Source organism: Phyllobates terribilis, unplaced genomic scaffold, assembly GCF_046119375.1.
Source record: "Phyllobates terribilis strain yellow unplaced genomic scaffold, ASM4611937v1 Scaffold_309__1_contigs__length_2245554, whole genome shotgun sequence".
NCBI classification, from domain to species: domain Eukaryota; kingdom Metazoa; phylum Chordata; class Amphibia; order Anura; family Dendrobatidae; genus Phyllobates; species Phyllobates terribilis.
In genome coordinates, this window is record NW_027363069.1 from 1356072 (window position 1) to 1379609 (window position 23538).

Consider the following 23538-nt stretch of genomic DNA (forward strand, 5'->3'; position numbering starts at 1 on the left):
AGTATGTGGTGAGGGACTACAACTCCCAGCAAGTGACAGAGCAGGCACCGGTCATGTAACTAAACCATCACTGCATCATAATAGCACTGCAGTATGTTGTGCGGGAGTACAACTCCCAGCAAGTGACAGCACAGGCACCGATCATGTAACTAAACAATCACTGCATCATAATAGCCCTGCAGTATGTGGTGAGGGACTACAACTCCCAGCAAGTGACAGCGCAGGCACCGATCATGTAACTAAACCATCACTGCATCATAATAGCACTGCAGTATGTGGTGAGGGACTACAACTCCCAGCAAGTGACAGCGCAGGCACCGATCATGTAACTAAACAATCACTGCATCATAATAGCCCTGCAGTATGTGGTGAGGGACTACAACTCCCAGCAAGTGACAGCACAGGCACCGATCATGTAACTAAACCATCACTGCATCATAATAGCACTGCAGTATGTGGTGAGGGACTACAACTCCCAGCAAGTGACAGCGCAGGCACCGATCATGTAACTAAACAATCACTACATCATAATAGCACTGCAGTATGTGGTGAGGGACTACAACTCCCAGCAAGTGACAGCGCAGGCACCGATCATGTAACTAAACCATCACTGCGTCATAATAGCCCTGCAGTATGTGGTGAGGGACTACAACTCCCAGCAAGTGACAGAGCAGGCACCGGTCATGTAACTAAACCATCACTGCATCATAATAGCACTGCAGTATGTGGTGAGGGACTACAACTCCCAGCAAGTGACAGCGCAGGCACCGATCATGTAACTAAACAATCACTGCATCATAATAGCCCTGCAGTATGTGGTGAGGGACTACAACTCCCAGCAAGTGACAGCGCAGGCACCGATCATGTAACTAAACCATCACTGCGTCATAATAGCCCTGCAGTATGTGGTGAGGGACTACAACTCCCAGCAAGTGACAGCGCAGGCACCGATCATGTAACTAAACCATCACTGCATCATAATAGCATTGCAGTGTGTGGTGAGGGACTACAACTCCCAGCAAGTGACAGCGCAGGCACCGATCATGTAACTAAACCATCACTGCATCATAATAGCACTGCAGTATGTGGTGAGGGACTACAACTCCCAGCAAGTGACAGCGCAGGTACCGATCATGTAACTAAACCATCACTGCATCATAATAGCATTGCAGTGTGTGGTGAGGGACTACAACTCCCAGCAAGTGACAGCGCAGGCACCGATCATGTAACTAAACCATCACTGCATCATAATAGCACTGCAGTATGTGGTGAGGGACTACAACTCCCAGCAAGTGACAGCGCAGGCACCGATCATGTAACTAAACCATCACTGCATCATAATAGCACTGCAGTATGTGGTGAGGGACTACAACTCCCAGCAAGTGACAGCGCAGGCACCGGTCATGTAACTAAACCATCACTGCGTCATGATAACACTGCAGTATGTGGTGAGGGACTACAACTCCCAGCAAGTGACAGCGCAGGCACCGATCATGTAACTAAACCATCACTGCGTCATAATAGCACTGCAGTATGTGGTGAGGGACTACAACTCCCAGCAAGTTTATTTCTTTTTATTTTACACGCTGCTGTTTTCCACAGTGAATTACCAGAAAGATCTGCACCAAAATCATGAAGTGCAAATTTGCTGTTGTGGATTTTCTTGTGGATTTTTGCTAATTTGCTCTGATTTTCTATGGAAATCCTCCAGGAACAATCTGCCACATTTGAACAGATCTTCAGGCCTCATTCAGACATCTGTAGTTTTCTGGTACATTAAAAAAAAGCAAAAAAATACAAAACTGATTTTCATCAAAGGGATCGATCCGAATTGTATCAATGTTTGTTACTATATGCAAATAAAAAAATATATATATATGGATATGTGAACTGCCCCATAGATGATAAAGGTGCGTATTATGTCTGTCAATAACATGGATGTAAAAAAACAGACGTCTGAATGAGACGTTCACCCCACAAGATCATCTAGCAATAGTGCAGCTCTGACCTGACACATAGCATTCACAGAAAGGCTCCTGATCAGCACATATGATGTCTGTGATCTATAAAGAGTCCTCCACATTGTACCCACTACATATACATTCACAATAAAGCTGCCCCCGTAACATCAACTGCCCCACACCTACCACATATAGCCAGGTCCCCGCTCCCCCACACAAAGTATATAGCCAAGATCCCCGCTCCCCCACACACAGTATATAGCCAAGGTCCCCGCTCCCCTACACAAAGTATATAGCCAGGTCCCCGCTCCCCCACACACAGTATATAGCCAGGTCCCCGCTACCCCACACAAAGTATATAGCCAGGTCCCCGCTCCCCCACACACAGTATATAGCCAGGTCCCCGCTCCCCTACACACAGTATATAGCCAAGGTCCCCGCTCCCCTACACAAAGTATATAGCCAGGTCCCCGCTCCCCCACACACAGTATATAGCCAAGATCCCCGCTCCCCCACACACAGTATATAGCCAGGTCCCCGCTCCCCCACACACAGTATATAGCCAGGTCCCCGCTCCCCCACACACAGTATATAGCCAAGATCCCCGCTCCCCCACACAAAGTATATAGCCAGGTCCCCGCTCCCCCACACAAAGTATATAGCCAAGGTCCCCGCTCCCCCACACACAGTATATAGACAAGATCCCCTCCTCCATGTATAGCATATTTATCCAGGTCTCCCTCCCCCACATATAGCAAAGAGAACCAAGTCCAGCACCCCCTCCCCCACCACACAGCATACAGTATATAGACAAGTCCCCCACACACAGCATACGGTATATAGACAAGTCCCCCACACAGCATACGGTATATAGACAAGTCCCTCCCACACAGCATACGGTATATAGACAAGTCCCCCCCACACAGCATACAGTATATAGACAAGTCCCCCCCACACAGCATACAGTATATAGACAAGTCCCCCACACACAGCATACAGTATATAGACAAGTCCCCCACACACAGCATACAGTATATAGACAAGTCCCCCATACACAGCATACAGTATATAGACAAGTCCCCCATACACAGCATACGGTATATAGACAAGTACCTCACACAGCATATGGTATATAGACAAGTCCCCCACACACAGCATACAGTATATAGACAAGTCCCCCCCACACAGCATACGGTATATAGACAAGTCCCCCACATAGCATACGGTATATAGACAAGTCCCCCACACACAGCATACAGTATATAGACAAGTCCCCCACACACAGCATATAGACAAGTCCCCCACACACAGCATACAGTATATAGACAAGTCCCCCACACACAGCATACGGTATATAGACAAGTCCCCCACACACACAGCATACGGTATATAGACAAGTCCCCCACACACAGCATACAGTATATAGACAAGTCCCCCACACACACAGCATACAGTATATAGACAAGTCCCCCACACACAGCATACAGTATATAGACAAGTACCCCACACACAGCATACAGTATATAGACAAGTCCCCCACACACAGCATACGTGTCACACTGTCACAGAATACTGGAGGTAGGGGGCCTAAGCTGACCCTAAGCTGGGGCCCTGACTAATCCCTCATCCTGGAGGTACTGTTAAAGGTACAGAGGTCCAGGCCGCCAGCGCAACCCCTACCTTCTGAGGATCCCTGCACCTAAGTAATCTAGTCCTGAGAAGGACCCCGATCACAACAATAGGGAACCAGAAATAATATGCCCACACACAGTATTTAGACGAACGAGACAGTACAAGGGAAAAACCAAAACCACCTTGCATACAACTTCTAAACAACTACAACAGAGGGAACACCAACGGGAAAGGAGATAAATGATAAAGCGAGGAAAGGGAAAACACACTTCCAAATACACTTATCTCAGCAACTCCAAACACCACGATCCGCTCTGTAAGTCTGAATGAAAAGCTTTCACCGACACCTCCCAAACAGACCTGCAGGAATATAAAGGAGTCTCACTAAAGAAGCATTGATTGCAGCTGGGGGAGGCTGGACCTCAGCTAGCCCAGAGAGAGAGAGAATTAACTCCTACACTGCCGAGAAAACACAAAGCACCAACAAGTCAGCTGCGAGAAGTCAGGCTGTGTACTCGTGACGATCTTCGTGGCAACACACCCGTGACAGTACCCCCCCTTCTACGAGGGGCCTCTGGACCCTCAGGGCCAGGTTTATCCGGGTGAGTCGTGTGGAAGGCCCGAACTAATCGGTCTGCGTTAATATCCGACGCAGGAACCCACATCCTCTCCTCAGGACCATACCCCTTCCAATGAACCAAGTACTGAAGGGACCGGCGATTAAAGCGTGAATCAATGACCCTCGATACCTGGAACTCCAAGTTACCATTGACAACCACAGGAGGGGGAGGTAAAGGTGACGGTACCACCGGCGCCACATACCTCTTAAGCAATGATCTGTGAAACACGTTGTGAATTTTAAACGTAGGGGGGAGGTCAAGACGGAATGCCACCGGATTAATAACAGAACTGATTCTGTACGGCCCGATGAACCTGGGACCCAGTTTCCAGGAGGGAACCTTAAGTTTAATATTCCTGGTAGACAACCATACCTGATCGTTCACACTTAGGTCCGGACCAGACACTCTCCTCCTATCAGCCATACGTTTGTATCGGTTCCCCATAGTATTCAGATTCTTCAGCACCCCTCTCCATACTGAAGCGAGAGATGAGGAAAATCGTTCCTCCTCCGGAACCCCCGAAGAGCCCCCCCTACTGAAAGTACAAAACTGGGGGTGAAAACCATATGCCCCAAAAAACGGGGACTTACCAGTGGACTCGCTCCGCCTATTATTGAGAGCAAACTCTGCCAGAGGTAGGAAAGAAGCCCAGTCCTCCTGGTTCTCTGACACAAAACACCGAAGATATGTCTCCAAGCTCTGGTTCATACGTTCCGTCTGACCATTGGTCTGAGGATGAAAAGCCGACGAGAATGACAAATGCATCCCCCGCCGTGCACAAAACGCCTTCCAGAACTTGGACACAAACTGAGACCCCCGATCAGACACCACCTCGGAGGGTACCCCGTGAAGCCTCACAATCTCCCCAATGAACACCTGCGCAAGAGTTTTAGCATTAGGGAGAGCCGGAAGAGCGATAAAATGTGCCATCTTGCTGAACCTGTCCACTACAACGAGTATGACCGTTTTACCCGAAGACGGAGGGAGGTCAGTAATAAAGTCCATAGACAGATGAGTCCAAGGACGCTCCGGGATCTTCAAAGGTAAGAGGGCCCCAGACGGACGGGTATGTGAGGTCTTAGAGCGCGCACAAACCCCACAGGACGCGACAAAAGTTACCACCTCTTTATGTAAGTTAGGCCACCAAAACCGACGCGAGAGGAGATCCACAGTTGCTTTACTCCCCGGGTGTCCTGCAAAAACTGAGTTATGGTGTGCCTCGATCACCTTTTGTCGCAACTGATCTGGAACGAACAGTCTCCCCGGAGGTCCAACAGGGGCGTCTCCCTGAGCCTCCAATATCTCCTCCTCCAGCTCAGAGCATACTGCCGAAACCACCACCCCCTCCTGAAGAATAGGAATCGGGTCGTCCGTATTCCCGGCCCCAGGGAAACTACGAGATAAGGCATCCGCCTTTACATTTTTAGACCCAGGACGATATGTAACGACGAAATTAAACCTGGTAAAAAACAATGACCACCTAGCTTGTCTGGGATTCAGACGTTTAGCGGACTCCAGATATAGCAGGTTCTTGTGATCGGTGATGACGGTGACCGGATGAACTGCCCCCTCCAAAAAATGGCGCCACTCCTCAAAAGCTAACTTAATGGCCAAGAGTTCCCTATTGCCGACATCGTAATTCCTCTCAGCGGACGACAATTTTTTAGAGAAAAAGGCGCACGGATGCCACTTACCAGGGGACGAACCCTGTGACAATACTGCTCCCACCCCTACCTCGGAAGCGTCTACCTCTACAAAGAATGGCTGAGACGCATCAGGTTGAATGAGTATGGGTGCCGAGGCAAAACATTTTTTCAAGGAGGAGAATGCTTGACAAGCCTTGTCAGACCACCTAGAAAAATCCGTCCCCTTTTTAGTCATGTCTGTGAGAGGCTTAACCATGGACGAGAAATTACGAATGAACTTCCGGTAATAGTTAGCAAACCCCAGGAAACGTTGTAGTGCCTTAAGATTCTCCGGCCGATCCCACTCAAGAACTGCCCGCACTTTCCCAGGGTCCATACGAAAACCGGACGCTGAAACCAGGAAGCCTAAAAACTGGAGTTCCTGTACGGCGAACACACACTTTTCCCACTTGGCATACAGTTTATTATCCCGCAAGATCTGTAACACCTGTCTAACGTGCTCCTGATGAGACACCAGATCCGGCGAGTAAATTAAGATATCATCCAGATATATGACAACAAACTGTCCCACCAGGTGGCGAAAAATATCATTAACAAAGTGTTGAAACACCGCCGGGGCATTAGTCAGACCGAATGGCATGACAAGGTTCTCATAATGCCCCTCCGGAGTGTTAAAAGCCGTCTTCCACTCATCCCCCTCCTTCATCCTAATCAGATTGTACGCCCCCCTGAGATCCAACTTAGAAAACCATTTGGCGCCCACGATCTGATTAAAGAGATCGGGAATAAGTGGGAGCGGATACGGATCTCGGACCGTAATCCGATTAAGTTCACGGAAATCCAGGCAAGGGCGTAGGCCTCCATCTTTCTTCTTAACAAAGAAGAACCCCGCGGCCACCGGAGAAGATGAAGGTCTAATATGCCCCTTAGCCAGACTTTCAGAAATATAATCCTTCATGGCCTGCCTCTCAGGACCAGAAAGGTTATACAACCTAGCTTTAGGTAACTTGGCCTCAGGGAGCAGTTTTACAGAACAGTCATACACGCGATGAGGAGGTAGTTCCTGACACCCATTCTCCGAGAATACATCCTCAAAGTCCGCCAGAAATGGAGGTAAGACCCAAGGAGTAACCGCACCGATGACCGTGTTCATGCAGTTTTTATTACAGAATTTACTCCATTGGCTTATCTCTCTGGTTTGCCAATTAATAACCGGGTTATGCTTAGCTAACCAAGGAAGGCCCAACACTATAGGAGTGGGAAGACCCTCCAACACGTAGCAAGACAACAGTTCTTTATGTATTGCCCCCACTTGAAGTTTTACGCCATGCACAGCTTGCAAAAAACTTCCCTGACCGAGAGGTCTGGCATCGATCGAGAATATGGGGATGGGTTTAGCCAACTCACTCAATCGCATACCTTGAACCCGGGCAAACCGAGCATCAACCAGATTAGCCCCGGCCCCACTATCCAGAAGAACAGATATCCTCTCAGTTCTCGTACCCACCACCACCTCCGCCGGTACGAGAAACTGAGACGAACCTAGGGACGAAATACCTACTCCCAGATTGCCGTCCACCACACAACCTGGGATCAACAGTTTTTTCGACGACTCTTTACTCTGCAAGGGACGGGATGGACACCCCCCAATAAAATGTCCCTTTTTCCCGCAGAGAAAACACCTTCCTGTCTTATGGCGCACCACCGGTCCCCTTCCCCGAAATGATGTCCCTCCTAATTGCATAGGCTCCTCCGGACTGACCAGGGGAACCACCATATGAGGGGACCTTGTAGGAGGTGGAGACATTACAGGGGGTAGAGTTATCCCGCACCTCTCCCGAAGCCGTCTGTCAACGCGAATAGCAAGGGCCATAGTGGCTTCCAGTGACGCGGGAGAGTCATACTGTGCCAACACATCCTGTAATTTGTCGGATAAACCATGACAAAACTGGCTCCTAAGAGCCGGGTCATTCCACTGGGTGTCCGTGGCCCACCTACGGAACTCCGAACAGAATTCCTCCGCCGGACGATCTCCCTGCTGAATCCTACGTAACTTAGACTCAGCAAGGGAGATCCGATCTGGGTCATCATATACGAGTCCCAGAGCAGCGAAAAACCTATCCACTGACTGGAGAACCGGGGAGCTTGGGGGAAGAGAGAACGCCCAAGATTGTGGGTCCCCTTGTAGGAGCGAGATGACAATTCCCACCCTTTGTTCTTCACTGCCCGATGACCGAGGCCGCAGCCGAAAGTACAATTTGCATGCCTCCCGGAAAACAAAAAACTTGTCCCGCCCCCCAGTGAACCTGTCAGGGAGAGCTACTTTAGGTTCTGGTCCGGCTTGCTCCAGAGGATGCAAAACCTTGGACCTAACGTCCGCCAGCCCCATGGACAAACTCTGCAACTGCCGAGCTAGACCGGCTACTGGATCCATGGTAGCTGGAGAAAAACTAAGATGGTCGGTGAAAATGTCACACTGTCACAGAATACTGGAGGTAGGGGGCCTAAGCTGACCCTAAGCTGGGGCCCTGACTAATCCCTCATCCTGGAGGTACTGTTAAAGGTACAGAGGTCCAGGCCGCCAGCGTAACCCCTACCTTCTGAGGATCCCTGCACCTAAGTAATCTAGTCCTGAGAAGGACCCCGATCACAACAATAGGGAACCAGAAATAATATGCCCACACACAGTATTTAGACGAACGAGACAGTACAAGGGAAAAACCAAAACCACCTTGCATACAACTTCTAAACAACTACAACAGAGGGAACACCAACGGGAAAGGAGATAAATGATAAAGCGAGGAAAGGGAAAACACACTTCCAAATACACTTATCTCAGCAACTCCAAACACCACGATCCGCTCTGTAAGTCTGAATGAAAAGCTTTCACCGACACCTCCCAAACAGACCTGCAGGAATATAAAGGAGTCTCACTAAAGAAGCATTGATTGCAGCTGGGCGAGGCTGGACCTCAGCTAGCCCAGAGAGAGAGAGAATTAACTCCTACACTGCCGAGAAAACACAAAGCACCAACAAGTCAGCTGCGAGAAGTCAGGCTGTGTACTCGTGACGATCTTCGTGGCAACACACCCGTGACAATACGGTATATAGACAAGTCCCCCACACACAGCATACGGTATATAGACAAGTCCCCCACACACAGCATACAGTATATAGACAAGTACCTCACACAGCATACGGTATATAGACAAGTCCCCCACACACAGCATACGGTATATAGACAAGTCCCCCACACACACAGCATACGGTATATAGACAAGTCCCCCACACACAGCATACAGTATATAGACAAGTCCCCCCCACACAGCATACGGTATATAGACAAGTCCCCCACATAGCATACGGTATACAGACAAGTCCCCCACACACAGCATACGGTATATAGACAAGTCCCCCACACACACAGCATACGGTATATAGACAAGTCCCCCACACACAGCATACAGTATATAGACAAGTCCCCCACACACACAGCATACAGTATATAGACAAGTCCCCCACACACAGCATACAGTATATAGACAAGTCCCACACACACACAGCATACAGTATATAGACAAGTCCCCCACACACAGCATACAGTATATAGACAAGTCCCCCACACACAGCATACGGTATATAGACAAGTCCCCCACACACACAGCATACGGTATATAGACAAGTCCCCCACACACAGCATACAGTATATAGACAAGTCCCCCACACACACAGCATACAGTATATAGACAAGTCCCCCACACACAGCATACAGTATATAGACAAGTCCCCCACACACACAGCATACAGTATATAGACAAGTCCCCCACACACAGCATACAGTATATAGACAAGTCCCCCACACACAGCATACAGTATAGAGACAAGTCCCCCACACACAGCATACGGTATATAGACAAGTCCCCCACACACAGCATACGGTATATAGACAAGTACCCCCCCACACAGCATACGGTATATAGACAAGTCCCCCACATAGCATACAGTATATAGACAAGTCCCCCACACAAAGCATACAGTATATAGACAAGTCCCCCACACAGCATACAGTATATAGACAAGTCCCCCACACACAGCATACGGTATATAGACAAGTCCCCCCCACACAGCATACGGAATATAGACAAGTCCCCCCCACACAGCATACAGTATATAGACAAGTCCCCACACACAGCATACAGTATATAGACAAGTCCCCCCCACACAGCATAGGGTATATAGACAAGTCCCCCACCACACAGCATACGGTATATAGACAAGTCCCCCACACACAGCATACGGTATATAGACAAGTCCCCCACACACAGCATACGTTATATAGACAAGTCCCCCACACACAGCATACGGTATATAGACAAGTCCCCCACACACAGCATACAGTATATAGGCAAGTCCCCCACACACAGCATACAGTATATAGACAAGTCCCCCACACACACAGCATACGGTATATAGACAAGTCCCCCACACACAGCATACGGTATATAGACAAGTCCCCCACACACAGCATACGGTATATAGACAAGTCCCCCACACACAGCATACGGTATATAGACAAGTCCCCCACATAGCATACAGTATATAGACAAGTCCCCCACACAAAGCATACAGTATATAGACAAGTCCCCCACACAGCATACAGTATATAGACAAGTCCCCCACACACAGCATACGGTATATAGAGAAGTCCCCCCCACACAGCATACAGTATATAGACAAGTCCCCCCCACACAGCATACAGTATATAGACAAGTCCCCACACACAGCATACAGTATATAGACAAGTCCCCCCCACACAGCATACGGTATATAGACAAGTCCCCCACCACACAGCATACGGTATATAGACAAGTCCCCCACACACAGCATACGGTATATAGACAAGTCCCCCACACACAGCATACGGTATATAGACAAGTCCCCCACACACAGCATACGGTATATAGACAAGTCCCCCACACACAGCATACGGTATATAGACAAGTCCCCCCCCACACATCATACGGTATATAGACAAGTCTCCCACACACAGCATACGATGTATAGACAAGTCCCCCCCACACAGCATACAGTATATAGACAAGTCCCCCACACACAGCATACGGTATATAGACAAGTCCCCCCCACACAGCATACGGTATATAGACAAGTCCCCCACACACAGCATACAGTATATAGACAAGTCCCCCACACAGCATACAGTATATAGACAAGTACCCCACACACAGCATACAGTATATAGACAAGTCCCCCCCACACAGCATACGGTATATAGACAAGTCCCCCACACACAGCATACAGTATATTGACAAGTCCCCCACACAGCATACAGTATATAGACAAGTACCCCACACACAGCATACAGTATATAGACAAGTCCCCTACACACAGCATACGGTCTATAGACAACTCCTCCACACAGCATACGGTATATAGACAAGTCCCCCACACAGCATACGGTATATAGACAAGTCCCCCACACACAGCATACAGTATATAGACAAGTCCCCCACACACAGCATACGGTATATAGACAAGTCCCCCACACACAGCATACGGTATATAGACAAGTCCCCCACACAGCATACGGTATATAGACAAGTCCCCCACACAGCATACAGTATATAGACAAGTCCCCCACACACAGTATACAGTATATAGACAAGTCCCCCACACACAGCATACAGTATATAGACAAGTCCCCCACACACAGCATACGGTATATAGACAAGTCCCCCACACAGCATACGGTATATAGACAAGTCCCCCCCACACAGCATACGGTATATAGACAAGTCCCCCCCACACAGCATACGGTATATAGACAAGTCCCCCCCACACAGCATACGGTATATAGATAAGTCCCCCCCACACAGCATACGGTATATAGACAAGTCCCCCACACACAGCATACGGTATATAGACAAGTCTTCCCCACACACAGCATACGGTATATAGACAAGTCCCCCACACAGCATACAGTATATAGACAAGTCCCCCTCACACAGCATACGGTATATAGACAAGTCCCCCACACACAGCATACGGTATATAGACAAGTGCCCCCCACACAGCATACGGTATATAGACAAGTCCCCCCCACACAGCATACGGTATATAGACAAGTCCCCCCCACACACAGCATACAGTATATAGATAAGTCCCCCCCACACAGCATACGGTATATAGACAAGTCCCCCCCACACAGCATACGGTATATAGACAAGTCCCCCCCACACAGCATACGGTATATAGACAAGTCCCCCCCACACAGCATACAGTATATAGACAAGTCCCCCACACACAGCATACAGTATATAGAAAAGTCCCCCACACACAGTATACGGTAAATAGACAAGTCCCCCCCACACACAGCATACGGTATATAGACAAGTCCCCCCCACACAGCATACGGTATATAGACAAGTCCCCCCCACACACAGCATACAGTATATAGACAAGTCACCCACACACAGCATACAGTATATAGACAAGTCCCCCCCACACAGCATACGGTATATAGACAAGTCCCCCCCACACACAACATACGGTATATAGACAAGTCCCCCCCACACAGCATACGGTATATAGACAAGTCCCCCCCACACACAGCATACAGTATATAGACAAGTCACCCACACACAGCATACAGTATATAGACAAGTCACCCACACACAGCATACGGTATATAGACAAGTCCCCCCCACACACAGGATACAGTATATAGACAAGTCCCCCACACACAGCATACAGTATATAGACAAGTCCCCCACACACAGCATATGGTATATAGACAAGTACCCCATACACAGCATACGGTATATAGACAAGTCCCCCACACACAGCATACGGTATATAGACAAGTCCCCCACACACAGCATACAGTATATAGACAAGACCCCCACACAGCATACAGTATATAGACAAGTCCCCCACACACAGCATACGGTATATAGACAAGTCCCCCACACACAGCATACGGTATATAGACAAGTCCCCCACACACAGCATACAGTATATAGACAAGTCCCCCACACACAGCATACAGTATATAGACAAGTCCCCCACACACAGCATACAGTATATAGACAAGTCCCCCACACACAGCATACGTTATATAGACAAGTCCCCCACACAGCATACAGTATATAGACAAGTCCCCCACACACAGCATACGGTATATAGACAAGTCCCCCATACACAGCATACAGTATATAGACAAGTCCCCCACACAGCATACGGTATATAGACAAGTCCCCCACCACACAGCATACAGTATATAGACAAGTCCCCCACCACACAGCATACGGTATATAGACAAGTCCCCCACACAGCATACAGTATATAGACAAGTTCCCCACACACAGCATACAGAATATATACAAGTCCCCCACACAGAGCATACAGTATATAGACAAGTCCCCCACACAGAGCATACAGTATATAGACAAGTCCCCCACCCCCTCCCCCCACACACAGCATACAGTATATAGACAAGTCCCCCACCCCCTCCCCCCACACACAGCATACAGTATATAGACAAGTCCTCCACACAGCATACAGTATATAGACAAGTCCCCCACACACAGCATACAGTATATAGACAAGTTCCCCACACGGAGCATACAGTATATAGACAAGTCCCCCCCACACACAGCATACGGTATATAGACAAGTCCCCCCCACACACAGCATACAGTATATAGACAAGTCCCCCACACAGCATACGGTATATAGACAAGTCCCCCACACACAGCATACAGTATATAGACAAGTTCCCCACACACAGCATACAGTATATAGACAAGTCCCCCCCACACACAGCATACGGTATATAGACAAGTCCCCCCCACACACAGCATACAGTATATAGACAAGTCCCCCACACAGCATACGGTATATAGACAAGTCCCCCATACACAGCATACAGTATATAGACAAGTCCCCCATACACAGCATACAGTATATAGACAAGTCCCCACCACACAGCATACAGTATATAGACAAGTCCCCCCCACACAGCATACGGTATATAGACAAGTCCCCCACCACACAGCATACGGTATATAGACAAGTCCCCCCCACACACAGCATACAGTATATAGACAAGTCCCCCACCCCCTCCCCGCACACACAGCATACGGTATATAGACAAGTCCCCCACACAGCATACAGTATATAGACAAGTCCGCCACACACAGCATACAGTATATAGACAAGTCCCCCCCACACACAGCATACGGTATATAGACAAGTCCCCCACACAGCATATAGTATATAGACAAGTCCCCCACACACAGCATACGGTATATAGACAAGTCCCCCACACACAGTATACGGTATATAGAGAAGTCCCCCACACACAGCATGCAGTATATAGACAAGTCCCCCACACAGCATACGGTATATAGACAGGTCCCCCATACACAGCATACAGTATATAGACAAGTCCCCCACACACAGCATACGGTATATAGACAAGTCCCCCATACACAGCATACAGTATATAGACAAGTCCCCCACACAGCATACAGTATATAGACAAGTCCCCCCCACACAGCATACGGTATATAGACAAGTCCCCCACACAGCATACGGTATATAGACAAGTCCCCCACCACACAGCATACAGTATATAGACAAGTCCCCCACCACACAGCATACGGTATATAGACAAGTCCCCCACACAGCATACAGTATATAGACAAGTCCCCCACACAGCATACGGTATATAGACAAGTCCCCCACCACACAGCATACAGTATATAGACAAGTCCCCCACCACACAGCATACGGTATATAGACAAGTCCCCCACACAGCATACAGTATATAGACAAGTTCCCCACACACAGCATACAGTATATAGACAAGTCCCCCACACAGAGCATACAGTATATAGACAAGTCCCCCACACAGAGCATACAGTATATAGACAAGTCCCCCACCCCCTCCCCCCACACACAGCATACAGTATATAGACAAGTCCCCCACCCCCTCCCCCCACACACAGCATACAGTATATAGACAAGTCCTCCACACAGCATACAGTATATAGACAAGTCCCCCACACACAGCATACAGTATATAGACAAGTTCCCCACACAGAGCATACAGTATATAGACAAGTCCCCCCCACACACAGCATACGGTATATAGACAAGTCCCCCCCACACACAGCATACAGTATATAGACAAGTCCCCCACACAGCATACGGTATATAGACAAGTCCCCCACACACAGCATACAGTATATAGACAAGTTCCCCACACACAGCATACAGTATATAGACAAGTCCCCCCCACACACAGCATACGGTATATAGACAAGTCCCCCCCACACACAGCATACAGTATATAGACAAGTCCCCCACACAGCATACGGTATATAGACAAGTCCCCCATACACAGCATACAGTATATAGACAAGTCCCCCATACACAGCATACAGTATATAGACAAGTCCCCACCACACAGCATACAGTATATAGACAAGTCCCCCCCACACAGCATACGGTATATAGACAAGTCCCCCACCACACAGCATACGGTATATAGACAAGTCCCCCCCACACACAGCATACAGTATATAGACAAGTCCCCCACCCCCTCCCCGCACACACAGCATACGGTATATAGACAAGTCCCCCACACAGCATACAGTATATAGACAAGTCCGCCACACACAGCATACAGTATATAGACAAGTCCCCCCCACACACAGCATACGGTATATAGACAAGTCCCCCACACAGCATATAGTATATAGACAAGTCCCCCACACACAGCATACGGTATATAGACAAGTCCCCCACACACAGTATACGGTATATAGAGAAGTCCCCCACACACAGCATACAGTATATAGACAAGTCCCCCACACAGCATACGGTATATAGACAGGTCCCCCATACACAGCATACAGTATATAGACAAGTCCCCCACACACAGCATACGGTATATAGACAAGTCCCCCATACACAGCATACAGTATATAGACAAGTCCCCCACACAGCATACAGTATATAGACAAGTCCCCCACCACACAGCATACGGTATATAGACAAGTCCCCCACCACACAGCATACAGTATATAGACAAGTCCCCCACCACACAGCATACGGTATATAGACAAGTCCCCCACACAGCATACAGTATATAGACAAGTTCCCCACACACAGCATACAGTATATAGACAAGTCCCCCACCCCCTCCCCCCACACACAGCATACAGTATATAGACAAGTCCCCCACACACAGCATACAGTATATAGACAAGTTCCCCACACAGAGCATACAGTATATAGACAAGTCACCCACACACAGCATACAGTATATAGACAAGTCCCCCCTACACACAGCATACGGTATATAGACAAGTCCCCCCCACACACAGCATACAGTATATAGACAACTCCCCCACACAGCATACGGTATATAGACAAGTCCCCCATACACAGCATACAGTATATAGACAAGTCCCCCATACACAGCATACAGTATATAGACAAGTCCCCCATACACAGCATACAGTATATAGACAAGTCCCCCCCACACAGCATACGGTATATAGACAAGTCCCCCACACACAGCATACAGTATATAGACAAGTCCCCCATACACAGCATACAGGACAAGTCCCCCCCACACAGCATACGGTATAGAGACAAGTCCCCCACCACACAGCATACGGTATATAGACAAGTCCCCCCCACACACAGCATACAGTATATAGACAAGTCCCCCACCCCCTCCCCCACACACAGCATACGGTATATAGACAAGTCCCCCACACAGCATACAGTATATAGACAAGTCCCCCACACACAGCATCCAGTATATAGACAAGTTCCCCACACAGAGCATACAGTATATAGACAAGTCCCCCACACACAGCATACAGTATATAGACAAGTCCCCCCCACACACAGCATACGGTATATAGACAAGTCCCCCCCACACACAGCATACAGTATATAGACAAGTCCCCCCCACACACAGCATACAGTATATAGACAAGTCCCCCACACAGCATACAGTATATAGACAAGTCCCCCATACACAGCATACAGTATATAGACAAGCCCCCCATACACAGCATACAGTATATAGACAAGTCCCCCCCACACAGCATACGGTATATAGACAAGTCCCCCACACACAGCATACAGTATATAGACAAGTCCCCCCCACACACAGCATACAGTATATAGACAAGTCCCCAACACAGCATACGGTATATAGACAAGTCCCCCATACACAGCATACAGTATATAGACAAGTCCCCCATACACAGCATACAGTATATAGACAAGTCCCCCCCACACAACATACGGTATATAGACAAGTACCCCACACACAGCATACAGTATATAGACAAGTCCCCCACACACAGCATACGGTATATAGACAAGTCCCCCACACAGCATACAGTATATAGACAAGTTCCCCACACACAGCATACGGTATATAGACAAGTCCCCCACACACAGCATACGGTATATAGACAAGTCCCCCCCACACAGCATACAGTATATAGACAAGTTCCCCACACACAGCATACAGTATATAGACAAGTCCCCCACACACAGCATACGGTATATAGACAAGTCCCCCACACCCCCCCCACACACAGCATACGGTATATAGACAAGTCCCCCACACCCCCCCCCACACACAGCATACGGTATATAGACAAGTTCCCCACACACAGCATACAGTATATAGACAAGTTCCCCACGCACAGCATACAGTATATAGACAAGTCCCCCACACACAGCATACGGTATATAGACAAGTCCCCCACACCCCCCCACACACAGCATACGGTATATAGACAAGTCCCCCACACCCCCCCCCACACACAGCATACGGTATATAGACAAGTCCCCCACACAGCATACAGTATATAGACAAGTCCCCCACACACAGCATACAATATATAGACAAGTTCCCCACACAGAGCATACAGTATATAGACAAGTCCCCCACACAGCATACGGTACATAGACAAGTCCCCCCCACACAGCATACGGTATATAGACAAGTCCCCCACCACACAGCATATAGTATATAGACAAGTCCCCCACCCCCTCCCCCCACACACAGCATACAGTATATAGACAAGTCCCCCACACACAGCATACAGTATATAGACAAGTTCCCCACACAGAGCATACAGTCTATAGACAAGTCACCCACACACAGCATACAGTATATAGACAAGTCCCCCCCACACACAGCATACGGTATATAGACAAGTCCCCCCCACACACAGCATACAGTATATAGACAACTCCCCCACACAGCATACGGTATATAGACAAGTCCCCCATACACAGCATACAGTATATAGACAAGTCCCCCATACACAGCATACAGTATATAGACAAGTCCCCCATACACAGCATACAGTATATAGACAAGTCCCCCCCACACAGCATACGGTATATAGACAAGTCCCCCACACACAGCATACAGTATATAGACAAGTCCCCCATACACAGCATACAGTATATAGACAAGTCCCCCCCACACAGCATACGGTATATAGACAAGTCCCCCACCACACAGCATACGGAATATAGACAAGTCCCCCCCACACACAGCATACAGTATATAGACAAGTCCCCCACCCCCTCCCCCACACACAGCATACGGTATATAGACATGTCCCCCAAACAGCATACAGTATATAGACAAGTCCCCCACACACAGCATCCAGTATATAGACAAGTTCCCCACACACAGCATACAGTATATAGACAAGTCCCCCCCACACACAGCATACGGTATATAGACAAGTCCCCCCCACACACAGCATACGGTATATAGACAAGTCCCCCCACACAGCATGCAGTATATAGACAAGTCCCCCCCACACACAGCATACGGTATATAGACAAGTCCCCCCCACACACAGCATACAGTATATAGACAAGTCCCCCCCACACACAGCATACAGTATAAGACAAGTCCCCCACACAGCATACAGTATATAGACAAGTCCCCCATACACAGCATACAGTATATAGACAAGCCCCCCATACACAGCATACAGTATATAGACAAGTCCCCCACACACAGCATACAGTATATAGACAAGTCCCCCCCACACACAGCATACGGTATATAGACAAGTCCCCCCCACACACAGCATACAGTATATAGACAAGTCCCCCCCACACACAGCATACAGTATATAGACAAGTCCCCCACACAGCATACAGTATATAGACAAGTCCCCCATACACAGCATACAGTATATAGACAAGCCCCCCATACACAGCATACAGTATATAGACAAGTCCCCCCCACACAGCATACGGTATATAGACAAGTACCCCACACACAGCATACAGTATATAGACAAGTCCCCTACACACAGCATACGGTATATAGACAAGTCCCCCACACACAGCATACAGTATATAGACAAGTCCCCCCCACACACAGCATACAGTATATAGACAAGTCCCCAACACAGCATACGGTATATAGACAAGTCCCCCATACACAGCATACAGTATATAGACAAGTCCCCCATACACAGCATACAGTATATAGACAAGTCCCCCCCACACAGCATACGGTATATAGACAAGTCCCCCATACACAGCATACAGTATATAGACAAGTCCCCCACACACAGCATACGGTATATAGACAAGTCCCCCACACAGCATACAGTATATAGACAAGTTCCCCACACACAGCATACGGTATATAGACAAGTCCCCCACACACAGCATACGGTATATAGACAAGTCCCCCCCACACAGCATACAGTATATAGACAAGTTCCCCACACACAGCATACAGTATATAGACAAGTCCCCCACACACAGCATACGGTATATAGACAAGTCCCCCACACCCCCCCCCACACACAGCATACGGTATATAGACAAGTCCCCCACACCCCCCCCCACACACAGCATACGGTATATAGACAAGTTCCCCACACACAGCATACAGTATATAGACAAGTTCCGCACGCACAGCATACAGTATATAGACAAGTCCCCCACACACAGCATACGGTATATAGACAAGTCCCCCACACCCCCCACACACACAGCATACGGTATATAGACAAGTCCCCCACACCCCCCCCCACACACAGCATACGGTATATAGACAAGTCCCCCACACACAGCATACAGTATATAGACAAGTTCCCCACACAGAGCATACAGTATATAGACAAGTTCCCCACACAGAGCATACAGTATATAGACAAGTCCCCCACACAGCATACGGTATATAGACAAGTCCCCCACCACACAGCATACAGTATATAGACAAGTCCCCCATACACAGCATACAGTATATAGACAAGTCCCCCACACACAGCATACGGTATATAGACAAGTCCCCCACACAGCATACAGTATATAGACAAGTTCCCCACACACAGCATACGGTATATAGACAAGTCCCCCACACACAGCATACGGTATATAGACAAGTCCCCCCCACACAGCATACAGTATATAGACAAGTTCCCCACACACAGCATACAGTATATAGACAAGTCCCCCACACACAGCATACGGTATATAGACAAGTCCCCCACACCCCCCCCCACACACAGCATACGGTATATAGACAAGTCCCCCACACCCCCCCCCACACACAGCATACGGTATATAGACAAGTTCCCCACACACAGCATACAGTATATAGACAAGTCCCCCCCACCCCCCCCACACACAGCATACGGTATATAGACAAGTCCCCCACACAGCATACAGTATATAGACAAGTCCCCCACACACAGCATACAGTATATAGACAAGTTCCCCACACAGAGCATACAGTATATAGACAAGTCCCCCACACAGCATACGGTATATAGACAAGTCCCCCATACACAGCATACAGTATATAGACAAGTCCCCCATACACAGCATACGGTATATAGACAAGTCCCCACCACACAGCATACAGTATATAGACAAGTCCCCCACACAGCATACGGTATATAGACAAGTCCCCCATACACAGCATACGGTATATAGACAAGTCCCCCATACACAGCATACGGTATATAGACAAGTCCCCCACACAGCATACAGTATATAGACAAGTCCCCCACCCCCTCCCCCCCCACACACAGCATACGGTATATAGACAAGTCCCCCACACAGCATACAGTATATAGACAAGTCTCCCACACACAGCATACAGTATATAGACAAGTCCCCCACACACAGCATACAGTATATAGACATGTCCCCCACACACAGCATACGGTATATAGACAAGTCCCCCACACACAGCATACGGTATATAGACAAGTCCCAGTCCCCCCTCACACAGCATACGATATATAGACAAGTCCCCCACACACAGCATACAGTATATAGACAAGTTCCCCACACACAGCATACAGTATATAGACAAGTTCCCCACACAGAGCATACAGTATATAGACAAGTCCCCCACACACAGCATACAGTATATAGACAAGTCCCCCACACACAGCATACAGTATATAGACAAGTCCCCCACACACACAGCATACGGTATATAGACAAGTCCCCCACACACAGCATACAGTATATAGACATGTCCCCCACACACAGCATACGGTATATAGACAAGTCCCCCACACACAGCATACGGTATATAGACAAGTCCCCCACACACAGCATACAGTATATAGACAAGTCCCCCACACACAGCATACAGTATATAGACAAGTCCCCCCCACACACAGCATACAGTATATAGACAAGTCCCCCCCACACACAGCATACAGTATATAGACAAGTTCCCCACACACAGCATACAGTATATAGACAAGTTCCCCACACAGAGCATACAGTATATAGACAAGTCCCCCACACACAGCATACAGTATATAGACAAGTCCCCCACACACAGCATACAGTATATAGACAAGTCCCCCCACACACACAGCATACGGTATATAGACAAGTCCACCACACACAGCATACAGTATATAGACATGTCCCCCACACACAGCATACGTTATATAGACAAGTCCCCCACACACAGCATACAGTATATAGACAAGTCCCAGTCCCCCCTCACACAGCATACGATATATAGACAAGTCCCCCACACACAGCATACAGTATATAGACAAGTCCCCCACACACAGCATACAGTATATAGACATGTCCCCCACACACAGCATACGGTATATAGACAAGTCCCAGTCCCCCCTCACACAGCATACGATATATAGACAAGTCCCCCACACACAGCATACAGTATATAGACAAGTTCCCCACACAGAGCATACAGTATATAGACAAGTTCCCCACACACAGCATACAGTATATAGACAAGTTCCCCACACAGAGCATACAGTATATAGACAAGTCCCCCACACACAGCATACGGTATATAGACAAGTCCCGCACACACAGCATACGGTATATAGACAAGTCCCCCACACAGCATACAGTATATAGACAAGTCCCCCACACACAGCATACGGTATATAGACAAGTTCCCCACACACAGTATACTGTATATAGACAAGTTCCCCCCACGCAGCATACGGTATATAGACAAGTCCCCCACACACAGCATACGGTACATAGACAAGTCCCCCACGCACAGCATACGGTATATAGACAAGTCCCCCACACACAGCATACAGTATATAGACAAGTTCCCCACACAGAGCATACAGTATATAGACAAGTCCCCCACACACAGCATACGGTATATAGACAAGACCCCCACATAGCATACAGTATATAGACAAGTCCCCCACACACAGCATACGGTATATAGACAAGTCCCCCATACACAGCATACAGTATATAGACAAGTCCCCCACCACACAGCATACGGTATATTGACAAGTCCCCCACACACAGCATACGGTATATAGACAAGTCCCCCGCACACAGCATACGGTATATAGACAAGTCCCCCACCCCCTCCCCCCCCACACACAGCATACGGTATATAGACAAGTCCCCCACACACAGCATACAGTATATAGACAAGTCCCCCACACACAGCATACGGTATATAGACAAGTCCCCCACACACAGCATACGGTATATAGACAAGTCCCCCACACACAGCATACAGTATATAGACAAGTTCCCCACACACAGCATACAGTATATAGACAAGTCCCCCACACAGCATACAGTATATAGACAAGTCCCCCATACACAGCATACGGTATATAGACAAGTCCCCCACACACAGCATACAGTATATAGACAAGTACCCCACACACAGCATACGGTATATAGACAAGTCCCCCACACAGCATACAGTATATAGACAAGTCCCCCACACACAGCATACAGTATATAGACAAGTCCCCCACACACAGAATACGGTATATAGACAAGTCCCCCACACACAGCATACAGTATATAGACAAGTCCCCCACACACAGCATACAGTATATAGACAAGTACCCCACACACAGCATACGGTATATAGACAAGTCCCCCACACAGCATACAGTATATAGACAAGTCCCCCACACACAGCATACGGTATATAGACAAGTCCCCCACCTCCCACACACGGTATACAGACAAGTCCCCCCACACAAACACAGCATACAGTATATAGACAAGTCCCCCATACACAGCATACAGTATATAGACAAGTCCCCCATACACAGCATACGGTATATAGACAAGTCCCCCACA